This window comes from Protopterus annectens, chromosome 8.part0 (genome assembly GCF_019279795.1).
Source record: "Protopterus annectens isolate FY-2018-M chromosome 8.part0, PAN1.0, whole genome shotgun sequence".
Classification (NCBI taxonomy): domain Eukaryota; kingdom Metazoa; phylum Chordata; order Ceratodontiformes; family Protopteridae; genus Protopterus; species Protopterus annectens.
Genome location: NC_056741.1, coordinates 1,836,498,340 through 1,836,525,306, shown reverse-complemented (window position 1 = coordinate 1,836,525,306; position 26,967 = coordinate 1,836,498,340). Strand labels below are relative to the sequence as shown.

The following is a 26,967-nucleotide window of genomic DNA, read 5'->3' as shown; positions in this document are numbered from 1 at the left end:
GAAGAAACAGAGAAACATAAAAAACTTCCTGAAAAGAGGATGAATAGGAGTATGAAGGTAAGCATCCTTCAAATCTAGGTACACTAGAAAAGCCTGGGGTAGAATGAAACGAAACAGGGTTTGAAGAGTAAGCATTCAGAAGGTAGGAACCTTGAGAAAGGGGTTGAGCAAGGAGAGATCCAGAATAGGTCTCCAAGTGCCAAGTGCCCTCCGTTCATGGGACCATGAACAACCTGGAGTAAAACCTCCCTACAGCTGTCTTAAGATACACCTCCCAAATTCACAAACCCCACCTCTTCAGAGACTGTAGCAAACTATCCAACTTTAACATCTCCCAATTCAATTCTATTCTTTGCAGTATAGACTGGTCTGTCCTCAGACAAATCCCTCTCAATGATGCTGTAAGCATGTTCAGCAGCATCTTCCTGAATACTCTAGACTCAATTGCTCCCTCTAGGAAGGTCAGAATAAAATCATACCATGCCCCATGGCTCTCTAAGGAAACTAGGTCCCTTATGCAAGAAAGAGACAGAGTCCGGAAAGCCTGGACCAAAACTAAACAACCATCCCTTCTATTCAAATGTAGACAACTTAGGAACCTTGCTAAAAAAACAAACTACAAAAGACAAAACATCCTACTATAAGACTGCCCAACTAAATAGCAAAGCCCACCCTCAAAAGTTTAGGTCTGCTCTAAACAACATCCTTTCTCCTGGTTGTCCTGCAAACCCCTCCCCTTACCCAAACATATCCTCACAGGAAACTGCTACCCTCCTCAATAATCACTTCATTGACACCATCCAAAAACTCATACCTTCAGATACTAGCACTACTGCCATACCTACCCCTTCCAACCCTACAAACCAAACTACCTTCTCCTTTCACCATGTTCCTACTTCTTACATCAAATCTCTTCTTCTTAAGCTCAAACCCTGCTCTCCCTCTACTGACAATCTACCTCCTACCTTCCTCAAACTTGCCGCTGAATTTATTGCCTGATACTAATCAATAAATCTATTCAAGACTCCACCATGCCTACCCTGTGGAAATCCTTCTTCACTATTCCTCTGCACAAAGGTGGGAACTCCACTGACCCTGGCAACTACCGACCCATTGCCATTCTATCCCCCCCCCTCAAAGATAATTGAAAAATGCATTCACTCCCAGCGTCTTAACCCCCTCCTCCAGCATAACCTCACTTCCACTCAGCATGGCTTCCGTCCCAACCACAGCCCTCCCATCCTTTACCAATACCATTGCCGAAGCCCTAGACAATAGCTCATATCCTATCTTTTCCTAGACCTTTCCAAAGCTTTTCACAGGTTCATAGGTAGGTACTAGGCTATGGGCCCAAGAACCTAAGTAAACCTAGCCAACAAGGTTTCCTGGCTTACGCCACCCAAGAAAGTTATTTTCCTGTGCCCCTGTCAAGCAGAGCCACAAAAGTGACCCCCGGGGTGTATTTCCTATTTCCCATCCACTCATCAAGATTTTTCTTGAAGAGTGCTAATGAGGAACTTTGCTTGACACCGATGGGTAGCTTGTTCCAGAGTATGGGAAGTCTCTGGGACAGGAATCTATCCCTCCAGCATGTCCTGTTTATTGTGGTGACAAGGTTTAGGCCCCTAGAGGGTGTAGCTTGGAGGTATTGGGATTTCTTTAGGTGTAGCACATCCAACAGATCTGGGTTTGACATAGCTTTATATGTTAGGCAGAGATCACCTCGGGGTAGGCGATATGCTACACAGTAAAGCTGGAGGTTTTTGAGACAGTCAGTGTAGGGCATCTGTTTGAAGCCAGTAATCCTCTTTGTGAGGTACTGCTGTGGCCTTTTCAGCTGCTGCAGATGTCTTGTGAGGTACATTCCAAAAAGGGTGTTGTACTCTATAATGGGTCTAATGACTGCCGAGTAGAGGGGAACAATGACTTATTTTTTCCTGGATGAGAACCCTTTTGTGATGAGGTGTGGCACGTAGAAGGATTTCCTGACTACTGTGGTGATGTGATTATCAAAGGAGAGACTATTGTCCACCTGGGTCACAAGGTCTCTTATCACACATTCGGCATTAAGTAGACTACCGCCTATGTTGTAGTTTATGGGTACAGAGTTTTTACCAAAGGGGATGACAATGCACATTTTGGCATTGAGCTTGAGGCCATAGCTCTGACACCAGGCATCTGTCTCAGTGAGGCCCTTCTGTAGGATGTTCACATCATTTGGGGACTTGACTATGGCTCCTAGTTTGCAGTCATCTGTGAACTTCATTAGCCAAAGGCCTTCTGTGTTAGCCTGTACTTTAGAGAAGTAGATACCAAACAGGAGAGGTCCCAGGACTGAACCCTGTGGTACTCCATTTGTCACTGGTTTGAAGTCAGATTTGGAGTCTGCAACTTTTACAGTGTGGGTTCTGTCAGTGAACTAGTTGGCAACCCATCTTGTTACATAGGGATTTATACCTAGTTTAGTGAGTTTAACAATAGTTCCAGAATGGGGGATGGTGTCGAAAGCCTTGGCAAGGTCAAGATAGGCTGTGTGAACCACATTACCCTCGTCTACAGCTTTGGTGACTGCCTCAAGGAAGTTGATCAGGTTCAGGAGGCATGATCTGCCTTTCACAAACCCGAACTGGGTGGGGTCCAGAGTTTGGAGGTTACCAATGTCTTTGTTTATGAGTTCCATGATGATACGTTCCATGGCCTTACAGACCAGGCTCGTCAGGCTAATAAGGCGATAGTTCCTGGGATCAGTGGTGGTTCCCCCTTTGTGGAGTGGGATAACTGTTGCTGTGCACCATTCAGTGGGCACAAAGCGTGACGTGAGGTTATAATTGAACATGGTGCTTAGGTGGGGAGCCAGTTCATTCTGAGGTTCATGTAAAACGCAGCCTGGGATGTTGTCCAGCCCCATGGATGCTGTGTTTTTGGCTGTAGAGAGTGCAACTTTTACCTGCGTAGTTGTGATTACAGGGACTCTGCATTCTTCCTGTATAGATATGGGTGCTTTAGGGGGTGAGGGGAGGGGTAAAGTTACCACTGAACCTATCTGCCAGGATGTTGGCAATATCAGTTGGTTCTGTAATTTTCATGCCATTGTCCTGTAACTCAGAGCAGATCTGGGTGTTGCCATTGAGATTCTTGACATAGCCATTGAATGCTTTGTGGTTGTCCCTAGAATCAGTGGCGATTTTGTTTTCATAGCTAGCTTTGGAGGATCTTATAAGGGATCTCAGCTTCTTACTGAGGCTGACCAGGGAGCTCCTCCACTCATGGGATTTTACTCTCTTTTACAGTTTCTTCCTTCGGTTGTAGAGTTTGTTTTTGGCAGGGGACCACCAGATTGGCTTCCTTTTTTTGGAGGATAGCATCTTGGTTCTGTTTGGGATAGCACGATCCATGAACTCATGTTAAGTGCTTATAGAGTGCATTTGTGTAGGATTCAGCTGTCGTAACTGTACTATCCATCTGCATGGGTGTCATGAAGTTCGCCACTTCTGTCTTAAGAACCATGAAGTTGGCTTTGGAGAAATTTTCTTACCATGGTTTCCTTAATGGGGGGGTGGGGGCAAGATGTGGGTATCTAGTGTGATTAGCTTATGGTCGGATCTGACCAACAAAGAGTTGACTTCAGGTGTGGAACACCGGTCACTCATATTGATAATGACTAGTTCTAGGATATTGGTTCCCCTGGTAGGGGTTTGGATAGTTTGATCCAGGGCATTGGAATTTATGAATTCCAGAAAACGTTGAGTGAAGGAGTTGGTACATGAGTAGTTTTCCCAGTTAATGGTGGGGTAGTTGAAATAGCCCATTATTAGGGTGTTTGGTTTAACCCTAATATTTTGCAGTATATCAAGAAAAGAGGAGTGGGAATCCTGGGGCATGATGGGGGATCTGTAGCAAGCTACAATTTGGATTGCAGTTTTGCCCAGAGTTAGTTGCACTTGAATAACCTCGGATGCATTATGCTGAGCAACTAGCCTGGAGGTGTGGATATCCTTAATGAATATGGACACACCTCCACCTTTGGTGTTCTGGTCCAGGTTAGGTGGCCGAAAAGTGTGGTATGAGTTATAGCCTGGTAATGCATGGGTGCTCTCTGGAGCCTTGAACCAGGTCTCAGTCACTGCACAGATATCGATGTTCTCCATTTTAAGGAGTGCCTCGAGGGAGTGCATTTTGAGATTTAGACTTCTAGCATTGAGTAGCATTACCCCCAGTTTTTGCTTCCCTGTTCCTGTTACAGTGGTAAATTTGTCATTTGAGCCTTGCATAAAAAGGCACTATAGGGGCGGCAAGAGCCTTAGCCAGTATCTGGAATCCCAGGGTTGGCAGGTGCAGGCCATCTCTGGCAAAGCATCGTGGTCTGTCGACTATGTCGTCCCAGGCAGACAGATATTGGGTCTCCTTAAAATTACACCAAAAGCTTAGCCAATTGTTGAAGTCAATTATTTTGTCCTTGTACTACGGTATCATTCTGGGCGATGGCAGGATGCTACTCAGGGCTTGGGTCATACCTGCCTGGGCTAAGAGATCAGAGAGCTCTTCCATGTCTGTTTTCATGTAGTCCAGTAAGGTACGTCTCAAGTCATTCACACCAATATGGACAGTAACAGAGTCATATTTGTACTTGCTGTGGTGTGACCTGCATGCGTGGGTTATGTGGCAGATCCAGGCAACTGACAGGCAGCTGACAGTAACCTTCTCCTTGTTTAGTCTGGTGAGTGGGACATCAGTGTGCCTGACTATAGAGTCACCTATGACTAGAGTGTTGGGTACGTTGTTTTGCCTTATGTGCTGTGGTTGAGTGGCATACTGAGTCTGTGGGCTATGTGTCATTTGGGTTCTGTTGGGGGGTGGAGGTTGCTTGTGTTTCTGCTTTGGAGGTCTCTGTTGCTTGACCAGATTTTTATTGAGAGCCTCCGTGAATGTTTTTGCGTTTCTATGTGTTGATTTTGGTGGTGTAGGTTTACTGGGACTATGTGATGAGTGTGGTGTGGTGCAAGTGTTTACCTTCTCCTCTTGACTGTCAAGTTTAGTCTTGGTTTTATAGAGCTTTACCTCCAGTTTTGCTAGATAAGGGCATCTCTCACAGGTCATAGTGTTGGGTGTTAGGGGTAGAGGGTTGTTTGTGTACATGAGGCAATTGCTACATTGCCCCAAGATGACCAGATTCATCAGATAGACTGGAGAGAACACTGGGAGCTGACTCTTGGACATGCTTGAATAAAAAACTATTTTCCTGTTGACAAGTGAGGGAAGTGAGTACAGGAGCTGTTTTTCTCTAAGTGAGGAAAGTAAGTACAAAACTGTTTTCCTCTAGGTAATGAGGAAGGTTGAGTACTGTAGTAATTTGTAGCTTATTTAGTGCTTACAAGCAGTCTCTCATACTCTATTGCTATCTAAACTTGCTAAACTTAACCTATCTTCTTCCTCGCTAGCTTGGTTCTGTAGCTACCTATCCTGCAGACAATCCATCAAATGGCTCTCATCCTTTTCACCTTTCCTACCTGTCCCAACTGGAGTACCCCAAGTTCCATCTTGGGTCCCTTCCTATTCAGTGTCTTCATTAATGATCTCTATACATCTTGCAATCAATTTTCTCTCATCCATTATGCTGATGACTGCACTCCTCTCTATCTCAAATAGTATCTCAAACTTCATACCCTAACCCAACAAGCCTTTCTATCCATTGAAAAATGGCTTTCTGATAATCTATTTATTCTTAACCACAAAAGACTAAATTCCTACTCTTCCTCCCCCAATCTCGTATCTACCTTTGCTATCAAGTCTTCTAACAACACAATTATCCAACCAGATACCCACACAAAACTCCTTGGGGTCATCATTGATGATGAACTCAAACTCAACCTGCACATATGCCAGTGTATAAAAAAATACACCAGAAACTGGGGTTACTTTATCACAGCAAGAAATTTCTAACCTCCAGTGCCAGACTCTCACTAGCACAAGCATTCCTCCTGCCCTCCCTCCTATATGCCACCCCAGTACTCATCAACATTCATACCACAACCCTGAACAAACTTACCACAAAATTGCAAAATTTATCACAAACACTGCATACAAGGCTCATCACTGCATTGCTCTAAACTCTCTGCAGTGGCTCAAGCTCCCCCAACAACTCCCAATTATCAGAATTTCAAATGCTGCATTGCATTTATTACAAACCTTCATCCTGCCCATCTCTGTCATCCTTTATCTCTACCTATAAACCATCTTGAACCCTCCGTACATCTAAACAGCAGCTACTTGAAATATACCATCCCAAGGAAACTATGGGCAAACTACTATACAAACATTCTCTTGCCCTTGCTTGGAACAAACTCCCCTTAGACATACTTTCCATCACCCACTCGTGACACTTTAAAATGAACTAAAGCATTATCTGCTCAACTCCAAGTCTTGCCCCTGTCAAGATCCAACAAAAGCTTCATCTCACCTTCTGTAAAGTAATACTTGATTTCTCTCTCATCTCACTCCCACATCTCCATGTAAGATGGCAGGTGCTAAATGCTTTAATCAATGAACAAAAAAATTCTCTAGTGAATTTTTATTTGACATGTAAATAATAATGTGAATATTGCTTGATGCATGCATTTTACTACGTTCATATTCTTGTTGTGTAATCTTATCTGTTTTGAATTTTTGTCTATTGTCTCTCATACAGTGCAATGAAAATGTATTTGCCTCCTTCCTGATTTCTTATTTTTTTGCATGTTTGTCACACTTAAATGTTTCAGATCAGCAAACCCATTTAAATATTAGACAAATATTAGACAAAGGAAACCCAAGTAAACACAAAATGCAGTTTTTAAGTGATGATTTTATTTATTAAGGGAAAAAAAAACTATCCAAACATACATGGCCCTATGTGAAAAAGTAGTTGCCCCCCCCTTGTTAAATCATGATCTAATTGTGATTAATCACATTTTTGGGAAAGCTGAGTTCAATTTCACTAGCCACACCCAGGCCTGGTTACTGCCAGACCTGTTGAATCAAGAGATCACTTAAATAGAACATGTCAGACAAAGTGACGTAGGCAAAAGATCCCAAATCCAGAACAGACGAGAAGCAAAGTAATTGACATCTATCAGTCTGGAAAAGGTTACTAAGCCATTTCTAAAGCTTTGGGACTCCAGCGAACCATGGTGAGAGCCATTATCCACAAATGGAGAAAACATGGAACAGTGGTGAACCTTCCCAGGAGTGACCAGCATACAAAAATTACCCCAAGAGCGCAGCGGTGACTCATCCAAGAGGTCACAAAAGTACCCAAAACAATATCTAAAGAACTGCAGGCCTTACTTCCCTTAGTTAAGGTCAGTGTTTATGACTTAACCGTAAGAAAGAGACTGGGCAAAATGTCATGCATGGCAGAGTTCCAAGGCGAAAACCACTGCTGACAAAAAAGAACATAAAGGCTCGTCTCACTTTTGCCAAAAAACAGCTTGATGATCCCCAAGACTTTTGAAACAATATTCTGTGGACTGACGAAACAAAAATTGAACTTTTTGGGAGGTGTGCATCCCATTACTTCTGGCATAAAAGTAACACAGCATTTCAGAAAAGGAACATCATGCCAGCAGTCAAACATGGTGGTGGTAGTGTGATGGTCTTGGGCTGCATTACTGCTTCTGGACCTGGGCGATTTGTTGTGATTGATGGAACCATGAATTCTGCTCTCTACCAAAAAATCCTGAAGGAGAATGTCCGGCCATCAGTTCGTGACCTCAAGCTGAAGAGCACTTGGGTTCTGCAGCAGAACAATGATCCAAAACACATCAGCAGGTCCACTTCTGAATGGCTTAAAGAAAACAAAATGAAGGTTTTGGAGTGGCCTAGTTAAAGTCTGGACTTGAATCCCATTGAGATGCTGTGGCATGACCTTAAAAAGGATGTTCATGCTCAGAAACCCTCCAATATGGCTGAATTAAAACAATTCTGCAAAGAAGAGTGGGCCAAAATTCTTCAAAATAGATGTGAAAGACTAATTGCCAGTTATTGAAAATGCTTGATTGCAGTTGTTGCTGGTAAGGGTGGCACAACCAGTTATTAGGTTTAGGGGGGAATTACTTTTTCACATAGGGCCATGTAGATTTGGATAGTTTTTTTTTTTCCTTAATAAAAAAAAAAAATCATCACTTAAGAACTGCATTTTGTGTTTGCTTGGGTTATCTTTGTCTAATATTTACATTTGTTTGGTGATCTGAAACATTTAAGTGTGACAAACATGCAAAAAATTAAGAAATGAGGAAGGGGGAAAATTCTTTTTCATTGCACTCTATATGTATGTACCGAAAAATCATTGGAATTATAATATTTCTGTAACTGTGTATTAATGGAGCTTTTCTCCTTGGGTCTCCACTGAAAATGGGCCCCAAGCCTAGTTGGACTAACCCGGTTAACAAATGTCAACAAATAAATAAATAAAATCTCTTCCCTCCAGAGAAGGAGGGACAGGTTGAAAAGTTCCCTGGTCCAAAAAGGAACGCCAGAACCTCCGAGAAATAAGGAAGTTGTTCCAAAAGAGATTGAGGAATCCCTGAAGAAGAAGAAAGAGACTTCCACACCAAGAATTAGCCCCGATGGATGATAGTAGAACCCAAGAATGTGAGGTGATGATATGCCAGTTAGGAAGACAGAGGGAGAGCCAAAGGGACAAGGGAACCTGGCTGAGGGGTAGGGTTGTCTGATGAAGGAGGCATCTGAGCCGCAGAAGCCTGGAAGACGTAGCAGGTGAAGCTCACCTACCAACCTTCCTGCCTTTGGTGGCCTTACGAGGCTGCCAGCAAACAAAAGCAGATCTAGAAGGATAGTTCCACTGGAACTTAGGGATATGGGATACAAAGATATGTTTAAGTTCCTGCAAGGCTTTACTTTTTTTTTTTTCATGAAGAGACTTAAACATCTCAGCCGCAGTGGTCCCAAAGAGATTTCTGTTATCCAAAGGAGCACCCAGAAACTTGGCCTTAATGTCTTTAGATGAGCAGTGCAGGTGAAACCAGGAATAACACCTCATGCCAGACCCAAAGGCAGCATGTCTGGAAGATGCATCGGCAGCATCATAGCTACACTTGACAGAGTGATGAGCCACTTGAGAGCTAAAACCTAAAATAGAGCAAAAGGTTTTGCTTCAGAAACAGGGAGATCAGAAATGACCTGATAAGCCTGGGCAGTGAATGCCAGAGCATATCTAATCATATGGGTCCAAATCTGAAGGCAAAAGCTTAGAAGATGGCAAAGGTTTAGAAGGCTTGCCAGAGGAGACTGACACCACAGCAGGGTCAGCAACAGGACATTTAAATAAGAATTGACAATCCTCAGGAACCTTATAGAACTTGTCAGGTTTCCTAGGAGCAGGAGGCTGAAAATTTGGAGACTTAGAGGCAGCAATAAAGGTGTTTAAAAAGGCAGCCAATACAGGAGGTACCGTGGAAGGTTTAAGAGTATCCACTTGAAGCAGCTCATAATATCTTTTCTGGATATCAGACACTTGAGAAGGATCCCACTTAAAATTTTCTATCATTCTATCTATGGTGTCTCCAAAAGACAATTATTCAAAAGGACACGTGGAACTTTCATCAGAACCATAAGCCAAAGGAGAAGACAACTGGGAATAATATGACAGGGACACATCATCAGGCTCTGAATTGTCATAAGAATTGGGTTCCCTAGCTCGCTTGGAAGGAATGAGTCCAAAGGGGGGAAGGTACAGAAACCCCCCCATTGAGAAGGCTTCAGGGCCACTAAGACATTGCACAGGCCCCGGTTAACTCCTGCCATTCCCTTTGAGGATCCTTAAGGGTATATGCTTCATCTTCTGCTTTTTCTTAACAAGAACATCAGCTCTGACAAACACCGTCTGTTTTGACCTTTGACAAGATTCAGTAAGAGTACCAAGAACCTCCCTGACCAAAATCTGCAGAATCTGAGATGATCAACCCCAGTTCCCCCTCGACATCTGGAGCAGACACTTGCAAAGCCTAAGAGGACATGTGGAAAGAAGGATCCAAGCTGGCATCCGACGTGGTCATGGCAGAGGAATCCATTGTAGACAATGGATGGCCTACAAAGCTTTCACCCACTTCAAAAGGTATGTCTGTTGGAGGCTGGACAGCCAAAAAAATCTGACCAAGGTTTCTTGGCCTTCTTCTTACTTAATGGGACCCCGGGGTTAGGAGATTCTGCAATACTACTTGGGGCTAATAGTTTAAGAATCTGGTTCTCAAAATAGATGACCAGGGAAGATAAGCAACTTCTAAGGGTTTTGGGTACAAATGCTTTGCAAATACTACAAGATGCATGATCGTGGGAAGCAACCCGAAAAAAAGACACTGTCAAAGATGAACTGCAGTGGTGGAGACAAATAGATACAAATTCAGATCTTTTCATCTTCTCTACCTCCTAGTAAATCTGTAATGACAGACACCTTAGATTTTGCATGGGGCAATTTCAGTGGGAGTAAAGGTCTATGACACCTCACATAGACCAAAGCACTGTGTGAAAGATAGGTGGGATGTAATCCATGCCTTAAAATCTCTTCATCATCTGTAGTCTCTGGGAATCTCTTCAGATAATTACTGGCAGCACCACAGTGATGACACACACACAAAAGGGGACACAACAAGGTGCACTCTGTGCAGGCTATGTATGATGGCTTAGGAGGTATTTTGTCAGCACTCATTAACCCTACTAGCCTCATATACTCAATTAGAGCAAGCTATAGTGGCAGACAAACTGAACAGGACCACGACACACCCTCACAAATAGAAATTGTATCAGGGAGCTTCCAGGAATTGATCCAGTTGTGAGGAATATCTCAAGTAGATTTGTCTGCCTCCTTTCAAAACAGACAACTGTACAAATTTTGTTCCAGAGCTCTTTGCAACAAGCCTGGAAAACAGAAACATTTTTATTTTCGTGGACTGGAGTGTTCCTTTATGCATTTCCACAATTTCTACGGACATCCTGAGTAATTTTGAAGATTCAGAAGTATTCTCCAAAAATCATTGCCATGACTCTTTTTAACCCAGACAACATTGTTTCTCCCTTCTTAGAGAATTTGCCAAGGGCAATTACCACAAGTATTCTTAAAAACTGAAACTAGTCACATATACTATACATACACTATACTGTCTGGCAAAAGAAACTACTACCTACAATTCCAGCAGACTCACCATAATAAACCACAAAAGTTCTGGGTGAGTATTAGTCAATTATTACACCCAGGTCAATCCATCACACCAAACCCACAAGGCACAGACCAGGAGAATCCCAAGCAGACTGCTAATGCCTTTAATACCTTTTTCACTGAGGCCATTCAAACTCTTGCCAGTCAGTTATCTACTCAGAACTTAACTATATCCAACTCTAACTCTAACCCATCCCCTCCATTTCTCTTCCAACCAGTCCCAACCACATATATTCTTACCCTTATCCAAAAACTGAAACCATGCACTCCTTCAGCAGACCAACTACCCGCTGAATATCTACAAAAGGCAGCCAAATCCATTGCCTATTCCATTTCCATTCTCATCAATAGACCCATCAGTGAAGCACACATCCCTAAAATCTGGAAAGTATCCCATAATATCCCCCTTCACAAGGGTGGGAACTCTACTGAACTCTCCAATTACCTTCCCATAGCCCTACTTTCTCCCTTAGCAAAGATCATGGAAAAATGCATCCACAGACAATTGCTAGACTACCTAATCCAAAATAACTTACTTTCAAACACTCAACATGGTTTCAGACCTTCCCACAGCACTACTACTGCCCTCTTTTCCTTTACTGACTGCATTAACAAAACACATAACCTCAGTATGCTTTCCTCTGCACTGTTTATAGATCTGTCTAAGGCATTTGATATGGTAAATCACCAGATACTTATAAATATTCTCAAATCCCTGTCACTGGATACACTAGCTATAAAATGGTTTCAGTCCTACTTAGATAACAGACAACAGACTGTACTTTGGCATAACATTCTATCTATCCATCTGCCCGTTAAAGTTGGTGTTTCTCAAGGGTCCATATTAGGACCTTTCCTGTTTTCTATATTTATCAGTGACCTTCACCTAGCAATCCCCCAGGCTACATGCATACAATATGCAGATGATTCCACACTTATATGCTCAGCCGCATCTATATCTGAACTTCACTCCCTTACCCAAAATGCATTTAACACAGTTGAACAATGGTTTACACAGCTCTGTCTCCTTCTGAACCCCCAAAAAACTAAACTCCTCCTTTTTACTCCTACTTGTAAGGCCCCCCAATAGACTTAACAGTAACATCCAATAATGGTACTCTCATATCCCCAGATCCAACTACCAAACTACTAGGTATCACCATAGATAACAACCTTAACTTCGACACCCATATTAACAATACTCTAAAATCTGTTAATAGAAAACTAGGCTCTCTCTACAGGATCAAACTCTTCCTCTCTCCTGCAGCTAGAATAACTATTGCTCACACCCATCTAATTTCTACTCTCCTCTATGCCTCACCCATATATACTAATCTCTCTAAAAACAACCTTAATAAAATGGAAAACTCCTACAATAACATAGCCAGATTTGCTACAGGTAACCCTTTCAGAACCCACTACTGTTTTAATCTAAAGCAGCTAGGATGGCTTGAATTACAAAATCAGCTTAAGTTACACCAACTGACAATTGCCCATAAATCCCTTTACCAACCTACCAATACCCCTATACTATCTACCCTCATTACCCCCTACAACAATCTAAAGACCTTACGATCATCACATAAACTTCTTGTAAATCAAACAACAGGGATGGGGACTCTCTTTTCTCTAATACTGTTGGAAAATCCTGGAACCTTCTTCCTAATGAGCTTTCCTCTCTTCCCTCTATATCTTTAAAACCAAATTGAAACCTTTCCTCAGAACACACTGGTTGTGCCCCTGTACTAAACCTGACTGATCAACTAGCTCTTCTTACTTGGTTCAACCTACACTCCTCTTCTCAGTAATTTATTTCCTTTTCTTAATAACAACTTACCTTGTCCTTCTATACTATTACTTACATCTTCAGAATCTCATTAAGGAGACTACTTTTACTAATATATTGTATAATTTCAGCTCCTACGTTTTCTTTATGACTACTTGTATACTAATATATTGCATAATTCAGCTGCCATCCTTTTCTTTATGATGTATTGCAACTACATTTTATATTGTACTAATTGTATCTGTATATTTTGCACTATGTTATGAACAAATGACCTCTTTGATTATTCTCTGTACTGCACCTGCAGTGTTCATTGTATACATTAATTTTTGTATATGTGATTTTGTTTGTTTCCTCAGAGCTTATCTCCCCGGGCCTCTACTGAAAATGGGCATATATCCAGTTAGACTAGCCCGGTCAACAAATGTAAAATAAATAAAATAAAATAAATAAATAAAAGTAAGGGTTTAGGGGTTGGCATAATGGTTAATGTGTTTACCTCACAAAAAGAGGGTACAAGGTTTGTTTCTCAGCTTTGAAGGGAAATTGGCTAGGCTTAAGAAAATGTCCTGAAAGGGCAGCTAGCCCATTACTTAGCTATGAACTTATAAGACACAGGGAGTTTGATACACCCCAGTCTCAAACATCTTCAACTAACTACCTTGAGGATTCAATTCTAATTCTTTTGGGCACCCCTTTCCAGAGGTCTTCCATAGAAATAAGATCATTAAGGAGAAATCTCTCATTCATGCCTAAAGTGGTTTGATTTCACTTTGAATCAAACCATCAGTCTCCTATAATTCTAGCTGGATCCTTGGAACCAGGGAGGAAGGATTATACATACTCTGGAAGTGCATAGGCAGCTCAAGTACTATCTTGACAAAACCAACTCTTTTAGAAAAGATGATCAGCTATTTATTTCTTATGCCGAGACAAAAAAAACAAAACAACATGATGCCCCAGCCACTGGCCCAGTAATCAAGGAGCCTCAGTCCTCACCACTGGCAACAGTGAGGGACGTACACAATGGTAGGATGACAAGTACACACACAATAAAGTGCAATTTCCCTTAAGAGCACACAGAGATCACAGTCAGTCTGGGACTGTTTTTTCACTCTTTCTCCAGATCCCCAATATGACTCCCCACTGCTACAGCTATAGGGTTGAGATATCAGCCTAGTGGTCAAGCTAAGACATCCAGTACCCTCTCTGTCCAACCAGTGTTTCGTGTACCTGTCCAAGTAGTTGACACACAAACTTTGAGATTTGATTTATGTACAAACACATACACACTCACCTGGGAAAGGCTGGCACAGGTTTACTAGCTATGTCCCCTTCTGCCCAAACTATCAGCTGCCAACAATCAACTCTTTATCAGCTACTCTGAGGCCCTTAACAAATGGTGTCCAATCCTACTGTGTAATGTTACTAATAATCCAAATGGTAGTTTTGACCAAGTGCCAAGCTGTTAGAAGTGGTCTGTACAGTGTCACCAAATACACATGCAAATTCTCTAAGAGCTTAAATCATCATCATCATCAGCAGCAGAAGCAGCACCCTTTTTCCCAATTTTTCTACATGGGGTCAGCATAGCGTGTTAACTGTCTCTACCTCTCTCGATTCAGTGCCACACTCCTGCCTTCTTCAACACTCATGCCTGACTGTCGCACATCTTCTTTCACACAATTCATCCACCTCTTTGCTGGATGCCCTCACTTCCTCTTAATTTCTTCCTCTCTGTCCCAAATCTTCCTCACTAGATTGTCTTCTGCTTTTCTGCACATGTGCCCAAACCACCATAATCTGTTTTCTTTGATCTTTTCTGCAATTGTAGCTACTTTGGCTTCTGCTCTTATGTCCTTATTTTTTCATCTGTCCCACAGTGTGAATCCTACCACCCTTCTCAGGCACTTCATTCCCATCACCTCTAGCTTCTCCAACTGTTCTACCTTTACTGCCCAGGTTTCTGTACCATGCAGTAGTCCTGGTCACACCACTGTCTTTTACACCTTACTTTTCAGCTTTTTTGGCATTCTTCTGTCATGGACTACACCTGACACTCTATGCCAGTTGGCTGCAGTCTCTTTGATTCTAGCTTTGACCTCTTCATTCAGACTACCCTTCTCCTCATCCACCCCTCACAGATATTTGAAGCTGTTTACCTGTTCCACTATCTTCCCTTCTATCTCTAGTCTCAGCTTCTTCTGATTTCCCCAATTTGCTGTTATTACCACTGTCTTATCTGTGCTTAGTTTCACCCTATGTGCCTTCACTTTTGCATTCCATTCTCATATCCTTTGCTGAAGCTGTAGCTCAGAGTCTGCCTGTAATGCCACATCATTTCCATACAGCAACTGTGTTGATCTGTCCCCTCTGACGTGTTTGCTAATGTCGTCCATCAGCAGTATGAACAGCAGTGGGCTCAGAGCTGAACCCTGGTGTATACCCACTCCCACCAGGAACCCCTCTGTGAGGCCGAACACTGTTCATACTTGAGTCATTAGGCCCTTGTACATAGCCTGCACTAATTCTAACAATGTTCTGGGACTTCAAACCACCACAGTACTGCCCAAATCAGCTTTCTTTGGACCTTGTCATATGCATTCTCCAAGTCTAGGAATGCCCAGTTGGACTCTCTCCTCATATCTAGCTTCTTCTCAAGTATATGTCTCAATGCAAACATTGGGTCAATTGTGCTGCATCCTGATCTGAATCTGAACTGCTCATCTCCCATCTTACATTCTACTGCTCTGCGTATTCGTTGATCAATCACCCTCTCCAGAAATTTCATGCAGTGTGATAGGAGTTTGATGCATCTGTACTGTCCACAGTTGTGGATGTCCCCTTTGTTCTTGTACGCTGGCACAAGTATGCTTATTCTCCAGTCATCTGGGATACGCCTTTTTCTCCACACTGCTATTAGTACTTTCAGGAGCCATTTCTTCCCTATCCCACCCTGCATCTTTATCATATCTACTGTGACCTCATCTGGGCTTGCTGCTTTACCTTCATTTTCCTTAGTACTGTTCTTACTTCTTCTAGAGTGGGTTCCTCTTTTTCTCTCATCATAGGCTGTTTCTGGTGAAGTACAGCTTCTGTTGAGTTTTCTTCATTCAGAAGCTGCTGGAAATACTCCTTCCATCTGCCTTTGATGTCCTGTGGACTGGTCAGCAGGTTGTTGCTGGCATACTTTATGAAGGGTGCCTGACTATCTTCTTTATTTTTCTGTCTTTGCTTTGCAACCTGATATAGTTTCTTTGTGCCACTTACTGAGTCACTTTCCAGAAGCTGGTAGAGTGCCTCCAATGCCTTATTCTTTGCTATTGCAACTTCTTTCTTAGCTTCTTTGTTAGCCAAGCAGTGGTCCTTCCTAGCCTGGTCAGTCTTTTCTATCTCCCACTTCTTCCTGCACTCCTTCTTTCTTTTGATGACTTCCTGGACTTCTGCATTCTATCACCAGCTTTCCTTATGTACCTTATTTCCATACCTGGCTTGGCCACACATCTTTTCTGTAGTCCTAACACATACTGTTTTTAGATGTTGCCATTCTTCAACTCCACCTATTTCCTCCTCTTCATGGGGTGCCAGAGCCCTGAGTAATTCATTGAGCTGTTATACTTTTTCTCCAGTAAACTTCCAGATCTTTAGCCTGGTCTCTTTTGACCTTTAGAGCCTTCTCTGACCACTACTTGCAGCTGATTGTGGCAACTAGTGGTTTATGCTGCAGGCTGGCTGTTTAACTGGGGATGACTTTGCAATCATGGATTCACCCCAGTGCCTTTTCCTTACTAGGAGAAAGTCTACCTGAGTTGAATGTTGGCTACTCTTGTATGTGATCTTGTGACTGTCCCTCTTCCTGAGCCACGTGTTGGCTACTATCAAGCCTTTTGCCAAACAGAAGTCTAGAATGGCTTCTCCTTCTTTATTCCTGTTGCCCCACCCATGTGGACCCAGGCAGTCCTCATATCCTGTTCTGTCTGTCCCGATATGTGCATTCAGATCACCCATTATCAACACCAATTCATGTTGTCCTGCTTTATCTAGTAGATCCTGCAACTGCTGCCTGAATGCACTCTTTTCCTCACTATCAAAACCCTGCTGTGGGGCAGAGGCTGAGATTATGAATACTACCCTGTCATTACACTGGAGTCTGATTGCCATGAGTCTGTCATTAATTCCTGATGCTATCCCTCACTACCTTCTGAAGCCTCTCTCTCACCACAATTCCTACATCAGTTCTAGCCTGTCCACCACCTGAGTAGTAGAGTCTGGATCCCAAGCCAAGTGGCTTTGCTGCACTGACCTTCCATCTCGTCTCTTGGATACATAGGATAACCAGCCTCCTCCGTATCATCATGTCATCCACTTCCAAGCTGGTCCCGTCAATGAGCCTACATTAAGCATAGCAATTCTCAATTCATGTGTGGCAGGTTGGTTGGTTTTAAGTCAAGGTTTCACTCAACAGAGCTATCCCAGGTAACCCAGGCTGGGCAACTAGACACTGGCCAGCCAGTAGCTTATTGACCCAGGTCTGCTGGGCTTTATGGTGGGCACACAGTGTCCAATAGGGGCACATATATCCCTCCCACCATTAGCAAAGGTCCATGGCGTAGGTCAGAGGAGGCTGAATCCTCAACCCACTTATCATCTGTAACTACCCATGCCCATTCTGGTGTCATTAGTCAACATGTCCAAATCAACTAGAACAAGTTTTACACCATCGAATGGGTAGTCCTGCCATGGAGCACAGTCTGTTTTCTATGTTCTCCTATCTTGAGGGTACTGCGCACCACAGTAGATGCCCAAAGCGATTGGTCTGTACAACTCTTCCCCCTATGGGGCACCATGTACAGTCTGTGCTGCTGCACACAGCTCTATTCATTGGTGGGTTTGCAATGGAAACACTTAGCATGTTTTTTGGACATGGGAGAAACCCCATGCAGACACAGGGAGAACGTGCAAACTCCAAACAGGCATTGGTCAGAGGTCAGGATCGAACCTTGAACCTTGTGCATGGGAGGTGAAGACCTTAACCAACTGGCTCTAAGAGCTTAAATATGTCTCACAAATATCAGCCACAAAGATACGTTTAAATATATTTAACAATAAATAATAAAAGAACAAGACAATACTCAGAAAACAAACACAGTTACTTCAGAGTTCAAAATCAAAGGGAATATTTTAAAACAACATTGCAGGACAGTCTCAAATAAATACAGAAAACATCTAAACTAATCTTTACTATATTCCTATCTATATCTAAGAGAGATACTATGCCCTGAATTTTATTTACAGACAGGCTAGTGAAGATATTGATGATGAGTGGATGTTCTTGCTAGGTCCAAGACAAAATACAAAATGCACAGTATCTCACTGAGAGAGTTCTTAAATAAATATCAAATATTACTGCTGGGTTAGCTTGGATGACATCACTCTTTTTCACCTGACTTCAGTTCCCAGGCTAAACAGAAGCTTAACAAAATTTAACATCTGTTAAAAGCACATATCTCTCAGATTTTTGCAGGTCTTGAAAGTCATAAAACACGTTTTACATTTTAAACCTTGTAATTACTTGTCTTTCAAGACAATACAAAAATGCCTAGCTCTAGACATTGTGTCTGCCCTGAACTGAAACTGAGAGATAACATATTTTGTTTATGACCCAGCTATAAAGTAACTTAACCTCAACTATTCTTAAGTTTTGCAGGTTAATCTTCCAGCAGGGTATGCTGTGGTTACATTGTTTGAAGCATAGTACATAACATACAGTTTTGTATAAATTATATCATTATTCACAAATGATATATAATTATTTACAGAATTCCAGATAGCTGGGCTGGCAGTATCACAAACAATAACCCATGTCAAAGCAGCAGACTATTTCCAGATGTCTGTCCTCAGCTACTGCCTTTTCTTATTCCCACCATGGTAAAACAGTCATTGCAGTATAAAGGCTCATTCAAGGAGGAGATTGTCTTCTTTGATGGTATATTGGAAAGGGGTGGACTTGAAAGTATTCTAGAGGCAGCTACATGGTTCTCTCTACATATCTGTACAAAATATGACAAACATGATTTCCTAAGTTCATTCTCCAGTGGCTCCTAGATTCACATCCTTTCTCCTCCCAGAATGGATATGTTTTGGTAATCAACCTATATAGCCTAAAGGCTACTGCACCAATGGAAATGATGAACATAGTACAGTTTTATAAGCTGCACTTAGCTATAACAGTAGATATTTGAATTCCTCACTGCTGTAGAAGTTACAACCCCCCCTCCACCCCCAAAACATTTGTAAATGCATATATGTTAGGATATAGAACTGTTTGTTTTATCATGTTTTAGTGCATGCCCTTCCAAGATCCCTATTATAATATTCCTTAAAAAAGGGATATCCTGCCAAGTGTGGCCATACATCAGGCCAGCATACCAACGCCTGATGTGTGACCTAAGCCTAAACGCGGGAGGTACATAAGGGACACATGCATGTGAAAAATTAAATTCTTTGCTGCCAGTGTGAACACAATACTCAGTCATTGGTCTGTTGGTCATATGTCTCAGAGCTGATTACCTAGCTGTTTAGGCAGATAGTTAACTCATTAGGGACCCTTCCTTTTTCTTGTGTTTGATATACTTTTAAGTACATGCCATCCAGAAAAGGGAAATGTGATTGTGGGAGACAGTTTCTCCATAAAGACCATCCTGATAAGTATTTTTTTGCTTGGGAGCGGAACATAGCCATAGGGAGAGTTCCATTTTTCAGTACTTTGTCACTAAGACATTATGCAGCCACCTGCCCCCTCTTTATTTAGAAACCAGCATCTTAAGCTCCTTGTCCAAGGCATAGTGTTGGCTTAGTCTTCCCTCACTGTCATCAAGACTCCACAAAAGAAGTCTAAGAAATTGAAATCAAAGACTTTAACTGTTCTGACCTAACCAGATAGACCTTGGATTGTCTGGTTCTGACACCATTTCCCAATATCATGACCCCATCAGAGGCTGATAAAGGGAAGGTCACTTGCACTTCCAGCAGGACTGATCTGTTTGTTGCTGACAAGAAGGGGGAACCAAGGCAGGTTATTTCAGAAGAGCCATGGAGTATTCATCGCATCCTTGTTCGTGATGAAGTACCTGGTTCCTTAATTGAAGTACATTAGGTCTTTGACCCTCCAAGATTTGTGCAGATTGATATCTCCATTAAAAAGTAGCAAAAGATTAACAAACGTGTCTCCTTTGATAAGAGACCTTCAGAAGCAATGGCTGGACTTCACTCAGGGACTGTTTAAAGCTCTCATGTTTCAAGTCCGCTGGTGCCTTCTGCTTTTGGGACCCCTTTTTTTCTACTTTTGAAGAGGCATAAGGGTGATTTTTCTTAAGTTGAGGACCCTGACTCTGATGAAGAATCTCTTGCCTATTCCTCTCAGATTAATTCTCCATCCTGTAGCTTTGGATGTGAGCAGTTCTCTTTCCCTGATTTCCCCCTTAGAAGAATTTTCTTTTGAGGATACTGTAGTCAAAATGATGAAATACTTCAGTAGAAGAGTTCTAAAATGTCTGATGCATAGCTGAGATATTATGGTTTACTTCAGATGGAGACTCCCAAGTGTTCTACTATTCTTCCAGTTCTGGAAGCTCATTTGGGTACCTTTTTTTTCAGCTTCCCAGCACCCTGATTATCAGCCTCCTGTTCCTATGAAATCTGATAGGTTTTATAATGTTCCTGATGAATAGAAATTCCTTGTATAGAAATTCTGCTTCTGATCCTTCTGTTATTTCTCTTTCTGCAGACAAACCTACCAAGATGCTCACTTTCCATGGAGTCTTGGCTACTGATAGAGGAGCTATAGACAGATATGGCAAAAAGGTATGTATTTCTCCCGCTTTGTTTTTAGAGCCATTAACTGTCAGACTCACATGACAAGATATGTGGCATCCTTTCTCCCTAAGCTTGGGGACATCTTAAGTGCTTTGCCTAATTCTGTCAGCGAGTCCTCAACCTTATTCTTGCTTAGTTCTACTTCTCAGGTAGTCAGGCACTGCATCAAGTGCGGCTGTGATACTGCTGATGCTTCCTCAGGGCAGCTTTGTCTGGGTCAGTGATTCATAGGTATTTTTAGCTTAGACTGCAGTCCCTTCCTGTGTATGTTAAAGCCAAGCATTTATTTTCTCCTCTAGATCCACATAATTTGTTTGGTTCTGCTGCTGTCAACTAAAAAGTTTACACAACAAGGGTAAAGTGATGCAAGACCTTAAACAAACTTTTCTTTCCCCTGTCCTAAAGCATCAGAAGAATTATCTTTCTAAAGCAGCTCCTTTTGCTGGGTGGCAACAAAGATAGTCTCAAAGGTCAATGTGTCACTGTAAAGGTAGATTTCATGAGAAAATAGGGCACTATTCTAAAAGTCAGAACCCCTCCTTCCAGACAAACATGCTTCCCTATGACAGTCTTCCCTCCCATCTTTTCCTTTCAGCCAGATTCCTCCTTTTCAAAGACTGTCCCTGCAACCCAGATTTTCTTCGGTTGCAGAATTCACACTATCTCTCTGACAGCCTTCCTTCCTATGACCAAGGGTCTGTCTTTCACAGACTTATTTCAGAGCCTTATTCCATTACACATGACCTCTTCAAGGGAGATTTTAAAAGTCCTTGGGATACATTGCATCCACTATTCCTACAGATCACCATGGACCAGTGGGTTCTCTCCATTATCAAAAAGGGTTATAGGAGGTCATGGAAGTCTCTTTCCCCTTTTACAGGCATTCTTCAACCTCCTCCAAACCAGTTATCTCTGTTTCCTCCACTCCTTCAGGATCTTTTGCACCAGGGCATTATTCAGCCCGTTTCTCCCTGTCAAGAGGGCAGAGATTTCTATTCTCAGATGTTTTTAGTCCCTAGGAAAGAGGTTTCCTGGAAACCATTCTTGGACCTTTCCTAGTGGTGCCCAGTTTCAGAATAATAACTCTTCAGACTTTGTTTCCCATCTTTCTTCCTCAAACCGTTTTGGTCTCCTGGATTTGAAGGATGCCTAGTGTCACATGCCTATTCATCCTCTTTTTCAGGAAATTTTTGAGGTTCTCTGTATCTTTGTTGCATTTTCAGTTTTTTTTTTATTTGCCCTTTGGTCCTTCTACGGCTCTGAGAGTATTCACTAAATGTCCATCTCCTGTCATAGCATTTTGCAGACACCATATGAGGAAGTTGCAGTAGTATCTCAAGGTGGTTTGGCTTCAACACTGTCATCCATTACACTTCTGGATCCTCTCTTACCTTGGCTAAGAAAGAAAATATGTGGCGGATGAATGAGACTTTCCTGATATCTGTGGTAGATCAATCAGATTTTCCTCATTCTGGGACTCACAACTGTGGTTCCTCCCTCACTCAGGAGCAGTATGCATATGCCTTTGTTCCAACAATATCAGGGTTCAAGGGCTTTGTTCTACTGAAGAGGTGATCAAGCACATCGGTATTAAGGAAATGAGGGCCTTGATTCTGGCTGTTCAGTCTCTGTATTATCTCTGGTCTTCAGGCCCCCTCAGAGTGTTCACAGACAACTGCACGGTCTTGTGGTGCATAAACAAACAACGGGGAACAAAGTCTTATTGCCTTTGCAAACTCATTCTGATAACATGGGACTTTGTCATAAAACACAGTTTGATTCTTCAGGCAGTCTATATTCCCACAGGCAGAAGCACTGTGGCAGACACAATGAACAAATCTAGAGAAGATCCTCACAAACTGGGAAGTCTCCCTGGACATTGCTCATCAGTGGGGTATTCCTCAAGCAGACCTATTTGCCCCTCTCCCAAGAACAGACAACTCTGAATATTCTGTTCCAAGGTGCCAAGCCCACTAGCATGGAAAACAGATGCCATGTCTTTCTCTTGGACTGGGATGTTTCTGTGTGCATTCCTCCTTTTTTCTGTTCTGCCAAAGATCCTACACAAGATTTTGTTGGCTGGCCAAAATCTTGCTACCAACTCCCTTTTGACCCAGACAGCACTGGTTCCCTCTTCTTTTTCACCTGGCAAAGGGCAGTTATCACAAATTACCTCACAGGATGAACTTGCTCACACAGGAAACGGGCTCACTCATTCACCCTCATCTTTTCCCCTTGCAAATGACTGTTTGGGTGGTCGGTTTTTAATTCCTTTTAGGCACCACTTTTCTGAGGATGTGCCCCAGGTTTTACAGGAGGACAGAAAATCGAATACAAGGAAATCTTTTGTTTCCAAATGGAGAGATGTTCTTTCTGGTGCAAGAAACAGAACCAAGACCCATTTGTTGTGGCAATTCCTCTTGTTCTTTCTTTCCTGTCTCATCTTGCTTGCTCTTCTTTTAGGGCCCTTTCAGTCATTTCTGCTGGTCTGCATTTAGATTCACCTATTTCTTTCAGATTTGAGGTCAAGCAATTTTTGAAAGGTGTCCTTTACATTAAGCCTCCAAGAAAGCCCATTCCTCCTCCTTGAGTCTTGAATTTTGTTTCAGAAAATTGACCCAGCCACCCTTTGAACCTGCAGTCAGGTCTTCCTTAAAAGTTTGTGCTTGAAAAACTACTGTTAGTGGCATTGACTTATGCCAGGAGGGTTTCAGAACTGCATGCACTTATAACAGTTCCTCCCTTCTTGATTTTTCATGGAGACAAGGTTTTTCTTAGGACTAATCCTTCCTTTATGTCTAAAGAAGTTAATGCTTGTCTTTAAACCAGTCTAGCAGTCTTCCATCCTTTTTTTCCTTTCACCTCAAAATACGAGTGAGAAGATTTTTTATTCTTTGGATTTGCACTCCTCAGCAATCTATAGGAGACCGAGTAAAGGGAAAGGGCTTTAAGGTCCTCTGTGTAAGTCAGGTATGCTACACCTTGTATTCTTTTTGTAAAGAACTTCTGATGTTGCTCTAGTTGTTGCATATGCTTGGCCAGGTACATACCGAAGGAAGCATTGTACTCTATGATTAGTCTGATAAGGTCAGAATGCAGTGAAATAATGACCTCTTTGGACTTAAATGTCTTGCCCTTACTTATAAGGTGCTCAGCATACAGGGATTTTCTCACCACTGTGACCACATGGTGGTTGAAGATAAGGCTGCTGTCTATGTGCATACCCAGATCCCTGACCACTGGGTTGACTCTTAGGGGCATGTTATCAGCATGGTAACTCTTTGGAATGGTTGACTTCCCAAGTGCTACAATTATGCATCTCTTAGCATTGAGTTTAAAACCATGGCTTTGGCACCATTTGTTAGCCAGAGATAGGCCTTCTTGAAGAATGCTAGTGTCTTCATGGGAGTTGATGATAACCCTGAGCCTGCAATCATCTACAAACTTAGTCAGCCATAGACCTTTAGTATTTGCTTTCACTTCAGAGAAATAGATGCCAAAAAGGAGTGGCCCAGTACCAAGCCCTGGAAACTCCACTAGTGACTAACCTCTTGATGAAGGTAGTTTCACCTATTTTGACCTCGTAGGTCCTATCAGTAAGCCAACTGGCTATCGAATGGATAATAAAAGGATATTCCCTATGACAGTCTTCCTATAATTCCTGAGAGGGGTATTGTATCAAAAGTCTTAGCCAGGTCGAGGTAAGCTGTCTGCACATTTCTGCCCTCATCTATTGCTTTGGTGACCCTCTTAAAGAAGTCCACCAGATTTAATAGGCATGACTTTTCTTTAACAAAGCCAAACTGTGATGTGACCTGCTATTGCAAGTTACTTTTATCCATATTTATCATGTCCAGGATGATTCTTTCCATAGCCTTACATATGGGGCTGGTCAAACTTATGGGCCTATAGTTAGCTGGATTGGTGGTTGAACTTCCTTTGTGCAGAGGAATGACTGTAGCCATCTTCCATTCCTTGGACAGAAAATCTGTAGGCTACAGTGGAAAAGTGATTCAAGTAGACCACAGAGGTCATGTTTCATGCTGTTTATTAAGCATCCTGGAATGTTATCAGGGTCCATCATTGCAGTGTTATTGGCCTTGGAAAGTGCATTGATGACCTGTTCCCTAGAAATGGTTGGGGGGATTGTGGTATACGTTATTTCCTTTGGACTACTGGGGCGAAGTGAGGAAGAAATTTGAGATGAACCTTTTGGACAAAAGGTTGGCAATGACCTCCGGTTTAGTGTGTGTGTGTGTGTGTGTGTGTGATGCCATTTTTAATAAGTTCTGCAAATTGTTGTGTATTTCCATTGAGGTTACAGACATAGCTGTAGAAAGCTTTGTGGTTACACTTTGCCTGAGAAACCATTTTTTCTTCAAATTTAGCCTTTGAGGTACTAATTAACCTTCATAGTTGCGTGTGTCAATTGGTCAGGCGGCTTAAGATTTTTTTTCTTTTGTTGTATAACCAATTGGTATTGTGATTCCACCAGGTTGGCTAGTCTTTTGAGTTTGTCTTATTCTTAATACAAGTGGGCTCAGCTCACTCTATACAGCTATCAATGTGACAATACAGGGGTTTTATAAACAGTCAGCATATGCTATGGTATTTACTGAGTTTGGGAGTGCTTGGAATTTAGCCAAATGTTGCTTAGTAGAGAGGGGTAAGCCTTAGTATAGTTCCTAAAGGTCTTTGGTTTCACTGGGTCCCCGGATATAATTTTTATTTCAAGCAATACTGCTTTATGTTCAGATCTGATGAGCAAGGACATTACATTGGGTGAGGTACATTACTCCTCCATGTTTTTGAGTACAAGGTCAAGGATGTTTGTACCCCTGGTATGAGAATGGACCAACTTTTCCAGGATGTTGGTATTAATGAAGTTTAGGAATCACTAGGCTTGTTCATTAGAAGTAATGTAGAATTCCCAATCTATAGAGGGGTAGTTGAGATCCCCCATGAACATCATATTGACTTGAACAGTGAGGAACTTTAGTATATTGAGATAGGTTATATGGGTTTCCTGGGACATTTAGGGAGACCTGTAGGTTGCAAGGATAATGTATGAGACCCTGTTTTGGTGAGTTGCACATGTATAAGTTTCAGTGGTTCATACACTTTAAGTAGTCTGGATGTGAGGCTGGTTTTAATTTAGAGTGAGACTTCTCAATCTCTAGTTCCCTTCTGTGCAGTAGGTGGTCTAAAGGTGTGAAAGGCATTATGATCAGTCACTGCTTGGGTACTCCATGCGACTTTAAACCATGTCTGCACTCTCCAGGGAGAGGAAGGCTTGCAGGAAATGGAATTTATTGTTACACCACTGTACTTTCAGGATATGCGCTTTTTAACTTTTGGGAAAGAACATCCTGAAGATTCTTCACTCTCACTGCTGATTTTCTGTTCAAAGGGCTTCCCAATCAGCAAATAGACAGTGTAGGAGGGAGCCAGAGTTTTTGGAAGCTGGCCAGTAGTTGAGTCTTGGGAAAGACACAATCTGTATAGCCTAAAGGTTACTGCAGCAGTGAGGATTTCAAACTTCTACTGTTAGGGGTAAGTGCAGCATGCACAACTGTATTTTTTCTGTTTCAGTATTTCACTCACTCTCTGTGAAGGAATTGCTTTTAAATGCAGTTGATGCGTGTTGAGTATACTGCTTTTTCATGAGGGACAGAAGAATAGCAGTGCTACACTGTAAAAAAAAAAAAAAAAAGAAAAAAAGTCACCATACAGAAACTGACTGTAAATGGCAAAATGTCTTGCACTTAAGCGTGACTCCGTGACACTGCTGCAGAGTGTAATACCCTAGCGAGTTATTTCAGGCATTTGAACCCAAAGGACACTTTTACAGAATCTAAAGCTGCACTTATGATGTATAAGTTAATTAGCTTAGCCCTGAACAGCAAGAAGTAATTAAGCCATTTAGTTTCTATAGCCTTTGGTAGTCAAACCACTTGCTTCCAGTAAGGGTTTTTCAAAACCCCTGTTTTGACCTTGGTGCCTCAGAGTAGAATGATAATCCCCTAATTGCAACACAAATGACCCATATTTCACTTTTTGTTTGATGGCAGCAACCCCATAATGAGGGAGTGAGATA

At 42.1% G+C, this 26,967-nt stretch overlaps 1 protein-coding gene across 2 annotated transcripts in view; it reads left to right on the top strand.

The window, feature by feature from the left end:
* The window catches only part of DRC7 (dynein regulatory complex subunit 7), a 1,455,099-nt gene that overhangs the window by 493,525 nt on the left and 934,607 nt on the right, over positions 1 to 26,967 (top strand). The gene's annotated exons all lie outside the window — the stretch shown is intronic.